The 6,095-nt window shown below is 47.2% G+C and overlaps 1 protein-coding gene across 1 annotated transcript in view; it reads left to right on the top strand.

The window, feature by feature from the left end:
* The window catches only part of ATP6V1C2 (ATPase, H+ transporting, lysosomal 42kDa, V1 subunit C2), a 57,487-nt gene that overhangs the window by 9,426 nt on the left and 41,966 nt on the right, over positions 1 to 6,095 (top strand). The gene's annotated exons all lie outside the window — the stretch shown is intronic.

Genomic DNA, 6,095 nt, shown 5'->3' with positions numbered 1-6,095 from the left:
CTTGTGGGTGACATTTGCATTTCCACCAGCAATGAAGGAGAGCCCCTATTTCCCTATAATCTTTCTAATAGCAGATGTTGTCAGACTTTTAGGTTTTTATGAACCAGAGCGGTAAAAAATGCCACTTCAGTGTACTGTAGGTTTGTTTGCTTTTTTTTTAACTGGCTTTATTGAGATAAATGACAAAATAAATGGTAAATGTTTAAAGTGTACATACACACAGAGTCATGTGCTGCATAATGACGTTTGTGGTCAACAACCGAGTACATGTGCAACGATTGTCCCTTAAGATTATAATGGAGCTGAAAAATTCCTATTGTCTAGAGATGTCGTAGCCACTCTCATGTCATAGGACAAGGCATTATTCACGTAGGAGCCATAGGCTATATAACATATAACCTAGTGTGTAGTAGGCTATACCATCTAGGTTTGTGTAAGTACACTCTATGATGTTTGTGCAACAAAATCACCTAATAGCACATTTCTCAGAATGTGTCCCCATGGTTAAGTGATGCACACGTGTGTGTGTGTGGGAAACCTCCACAGTCAAGATAATAAACAGATTCATACTGGCCAGCTGCCAAAAAACAGACAGACAGACAGACAAAAAGATAATAAACAAATCCATCACCCCAGAAGTTTCTTTGTGCCCCTTTGTAATCCGTTTTTCCCTGCCTCCCTCAGAACTGACCTGCTTTGTCACTGAGATCATTTGAAATTTTTTTTTTTTTTTTAAAAAGATGACCGGTAAGGGGATCTTAACCCTTGACTCGGTGGTGTCAGCACCACGCTCAGCCAGTGAGCAACTGGCCATCCCTATGTGGGATCCAAACCTTTGGCCTTGGTGTTATCAGCACCGCACTCTCCCGAGTGAGCCACAGGGCCGGCCCAAGATCATATGAATTTTTAAGAACTTTTACGTAAATGGAATGGTACAGTTTGTACTCTTGTTTTTGTCTGAGTTTTTCCATTCAGCATTATTTTGAGGTTTATCCATGTTGTGTGTATGTTAGTAGGTATTTTTCACTTCTGAGCAGTACTCCATTTTATGGGTGTAGTGGATTGAAATATGTCCCCACCAAACTCACTGAAGTTTGAATTGTGTCCCCCAAGTTTTGTGCATTAGAAACTTGGCCCCGACTGTGACTGTTACGAGGGTGGGAAATCCTAGGTGGGAAATCCTATTACGGTAATTGAAAAGTGGAGCCTTGAAGAGGTGATTGGGATTGTAGGATTGTGTAGTGGTCAGGGGCGTGGTTCTGAGGGCTTTAAAAGGAGAGAGGAGAGTCTGTCTCTCTCTGCTGTCTGCTTCCACCATCTTGCAGTGTGAGAACTCTGGGTCACTGTCGCCACCATCAGATGTGTTCCTGATCTTTGGACTTCCCAGCCTCAGAAACTATAAGCAATAAATTTTTTCTGTATAGAATACCCAGTTCTGTGTATTTTGTTATAAGCAACAGAAACCCACTAATTCAGTGGGTAAGCCACAATTTGTTCATCTGTTCACCTGTTGGGGGCATTTAGATGGTTTCCAGTTTGGGGTAATTAAAAATAAAGCTGTCATGAACATTCAAGTACAATCTTTGTATTGACATATGTTTTCATTTTTCTTGAGTAAATATCTACCCTTTGAGGTAGCTAGGGTCCTAAGTGCCCGAAGTGTGTGTACACACATCCCCTTAAGCATTTGGATTGATTCCTTATCCTCTGGGATGAACATGGCTTTGAGCAGGACCAGGTTTTGCATGAGACCCGGGGCAGGGCCCCTTGCTGTGGGTTGAGCTTGGTATTACAGCTTCATTGAGTACGTACCAGTTTGTAGACACAGGGAATGCTGAGTTGTTTTTTTTTTTAATAAAGAGCAATGGTTCATTCTTTGTGAAGTTTATATTCTGGGAGGTGAGAGAGATGAGCAAAGAGACAGTCTCAGTGCTGGGTGACACATGTGTGAAGCAGGGGTGACTGGGGACTGTGCATCGGAGGGGCGCTGGACCAGTGTCCTACTCCACATCTTTTTTTTAATCTTTCTTTTTTTATTTATTTGTTTATTTTCTTAGCTCCCACCGATGAGTAAGGTCATGTGGTATTTCTCTTTCTGCGCCTGGCTTATTTCACTTAACATGATTTTCTCTAAGTTCATCCATGTCGCTGCAAATGGCAGTATTTACTTCTTTTTTTTTTTTATGGCTGGGTAGTATCTCATCGCTGCTTCACTTCTTAAGGTGATTGCTTAGCCAGCCAGCCTTGCTGAGCATCTGTGCACTGCCCAGGAGTGGCTGTGTTTTTGCAGGGGCCACTGATAGCATGATGAATAGATCTTCCCAGATCTCTTTGAGTGGAGCACCCGGATGAGGAAACCAGCACTTCTGATGCAGCGATGGCTGCTGGGGTGGAAGGAGGGTTCAGATGTAAGTCTCATGGGGGCGGCAACCATGGTCTGTTTTGTTCACCACCGTCTTCCTGTAACATTGCCTGGTGCGAACTGGCACCCAATACATTTTTGCTGAGTGTGAGAAGTAACGTGGACTGGATGGTAGTGTTAGAGATGACTTGCTTAGAGGAGGGGACCCTTGGACTATTATAAAGGGGGAGTGGCATCCAGGTGGCTCGGGATCTCCCAGGTGGCTTCAGAAGGCTGGTAGGGAAGGGCAAGGATGAGGGTGGGGGGGAGGAAGATGAGGCTGGACAGGCAGGTGTGCTCCTTGTAAACTCTGCTAAGGAGTCTAAACATCAGTATTTGAACTTCTTGGGAAGCCACTGATGAAGAGTGACATGCTCAGGTGTGTATTTTTAGAGAACTCCGTCTGGCTGCCTGGAGGGATGTGCAGGAGGGACTGGATTGGGGTTGACGGGGAAAGCAGAGAGGAGGTGGTTGAAGGGAACTTGGAACTAGGACAGAAACCCCGGGCAGGGCTTGGACAGATTTTTGGTAACTATAAAATATAATGGTGATGGTGGAAAGAAGGGCAGCAGAGCCAAGGAACTTTGGAGACGGTGAAACCTCCCTGCAGAAGTGTGCGTTGATGGGGCGCTGGGTGACTGACTGAGGGTGCGGCTGGGAGGCTTGGGGGAAGCCCCAGCCCCTCTCCAGGGTTAAGAAAATGTTTGCATGAGCAGTCTGTCTCTTTCTTCTTCTTAAAAACTCAGTGCAAACAGACAGGGATGTCAATAAGGAGAGATTTTACCAAAAATGCCATATTATTAAAACCCAGTTTATTACTGTAAAGTTGAGGTACGGAGCACTGAGCTGGCCTGGAGGTCTTGTTTTCATCTCTGTTAGTGCCCTGTGTGGCCTCGGACAAGTCCCCTGCTCTTGGCCTCCAAAGGCCCTTCTGTCTGTGACTCCACGCAGTGGTTCTGGGTGGCAGAGCCTATTATGGTCACGCTTCTCAGGCATAAGTCTTAAGTGCGTAATGGTAAGGATTTTTTTTAATGGGGGAGGGCTTGTTTAATTTAATTTAATTTTTTTTTTTAAAAAGATGACCGGTAAGGGGATCTTAACCCTTGACTTGGTGTTGTCAGCACCACGCTTAGCCAGTGAGCAAACCGGCCATCCCTACATAGGATCCGAACCCGGGGCCTTGGTGTTATCAACACCGCACTCTCCCGAGTGTGCCACGGGGCCGGCCCTAATTTTATTTTTTTTATGGTGATAAAATACTTCATTCTATTATAATTAATTCACTATATCAACCATCTCTGCCTTTTTTTGGTATTAATTTTGTAATGATCTTTGCATAACTCTGTCTACATTTTTGGTTATCCTGGAGTGGCAATCCCTGAGTGGAATTACTGGTTCAAAGAATATAAACATATTTAAAGCTGTCGGTACATATTGCTAAATTGTTTTCCAATGAGGTTGCAAGAAAGTGTCTTTCAGTGCTTTTAGGAAACTTTGTCCACTTACCTGGCACCATGAAGATGATGCCTGATTGTTCTACTGTGCATTTCTTCATTCCCGGTGAGAGTGCACACACTTTCAGTTGTGTACCAGCTGTGTGTAGTTCCGTTTTTGTGATGTGCCTGATCCCGGCTTTTGTTCCTGCATCCCCAGGGGTGGGCCGCAGCTTGCACAACTCTGGGGGGCGCCCTTCACACTGCATGTGCTGGAGCTCAGCTCCATGTGAAAGGGGTCCCTGCAGTTGGGCTCAGTTGGCTGGGCTTCTTGGTGCACTGACTTTTTGGCAAAGTCTCCAGAACTTAAATAAATGTGTGCTGTTCTTTTCCAACATGTGCTTAGGGGACTGCCCAGTGATTCCAAAAAGCCTGTGGGACCCGAGAATTTCAGCAACACTCCTGTGGGAACTGAGTTCAGAAGGAGGAGCCTGCCTTGCTCATCCCTTCCAAGGGGCAAACTTTCTCTGAGGGTAGATTGGCTTTTTTTTTTTTTTTTAAAGATGACCGGTAAGGGGATCTTAACCCTTGACTTGGTGTTGTCAGCACCGTGCTCTCCAAGTGAGCTAACCGGCCATCCCTATATGGGACCCGAACCTGTGGCCTTGGTGTTATCAGCACCACACTCTCCCGAGTGAGCCACGGGCCAGCCCTGGTAGCTTGGCTTTTTGAAGTGGACCCAGAATTACTATGCTGCACCAGCACTGTGGGTGAATCAAGTCTATAATGCCTCCTTGGCCAAAGAGAATTCTGTCTTGAGTGATGAGGGTAATTTTGCTAAGTGTCTCTACAAACAGTATGCAGGGGGGAATCCCTCTAAAGAAAAAAAGATAGTCCATTATTTAAACTTCCAGTTTCTAGAAGCAAGGTTGGAATTTAAACCGTGGTGTTTCAGTGGCCAGAGTTCCCCAGATCCCCTCAGTGCTAGGAGCAAAACCTCCTAGAAGCTTCATTGGGTCTTTGTTTTTATAAATTTATAATTGCTCTCTAGTCACTCTTTCCTGATGGCTTTGCTGCAGGGCAGGTTGATTTCATTGTCCTTTGGCTGAGCAGGAAGCAGGGAGACAAAGGACGGGGTGAGGTGCCCAGAGGCTCCTGAGTCACCAGGGGAGGGGGGGAGTGGCTTCTGGGCCTCACTTCTCAGGCTCCTCCCATGTGACTCCCCCGTCTAGCCACACTGAGGACAGTCAGGCCCTGGGGGGGCGGGGCCTCAGAGTTTTGGGTTACCCAGAGGGGCGGCTCAGCCCCTGGAGTTGTGGGTGTAGACTTGTTTTAGAGGCAGGACTATGTAGGGGTGAGGACTCCCGGACGCTGGCAGCTTCTTGGCCTCAGTTTCCTCAGCTCTAGGGGACTTGGCCTTGTTTGTCGTGGATTCAGACATATCGATGCAAAGTGCCCTTCTGAGGACTGAGGAAAGCTCGCTGCATGGAAGGTCTTGTTTTTCTTGCTTCAAAACTTTGGAAACTCCTTCTGCCTCTGGTGTATAACCTGTTTGTCCTCTTCTCCCAGGTATCCCGGTAATTTCTGACCACCAAACCAACCTTATTCTGCTTTTGCGGAATTATCTGGAAAATCCAGGGAAGGGGGAAACCTCTGTAGTGTTGCATAGACTTGTCCTCGGGAACCTCAGACCTGGATGTAGGAGACCCAGCCCTTCTTCCCACAAAGCAACATAGCTCCTATGGGAAGCAGAGGACCCTGGTGAAAGCTTCGCTCACAGAGTGCTCAGAAAACTCATGAAGCTTTGCTGTGCACAGTTTGCAGAGCAGGACCCCCTCAAGACACTGTGTCCTAATGCCGTTTAGAAAGAATCTCCTCTGCATGGGCCCTGGGGTCAGTGGACTGACGTGAATGGAGAGGTCAAGGTTTGTCTGGCAGGCACAGCTGTTCTGCTGGGATCAGGAGGCTTCCAGGCACCTGCCCGGTTGCCCCCTCACTCATACCCCAGGCCTGGAAACAGCACAGCAGGGACCTCCTGGCTTGTGGTTGCAGAAGAGGAAACAGATATCAGGAGCCCCTGCCTGCTAGGCTCTCAAGTCTTGAGCCATCCTGTACCCCAGGGGCAAGGGGAGTCTGGGGCCCCCTTGGAGCTGAGGGTCCAGAAATCAGTGGGGCTGAGAGGTGCCCCCATAGTGTTTGTAGGAAGGAAGGAAGGAAGGAAGGAAGGAAGGAAGGAAGGAAGGAGGGAGGGAGGGAGGGAA

The sequence above is a fragment of the Galeopterus variegatus genome, unplaced genomic scaffold (genome assembly GCF_000696425.1).
Source record: "Galeopterus variegatus unplaced genomic scaffold, G_variegatus-3.0.2 Scaffold755, whole genome shotgun sequence".
Classification (NCBI taxonomy): domain Eukaryota; kingdom Metazoa; phylum Chordata; class Mammalia; order Dermoptera; family Cynocephalidae; genus Galeopterus; species Galeopterus variegatus.
The sequence above is the reverse complement of the archived record's forward strand: the minus strand, read 5'-3'. Positions and strand labels throughout refer to the sequence as shown.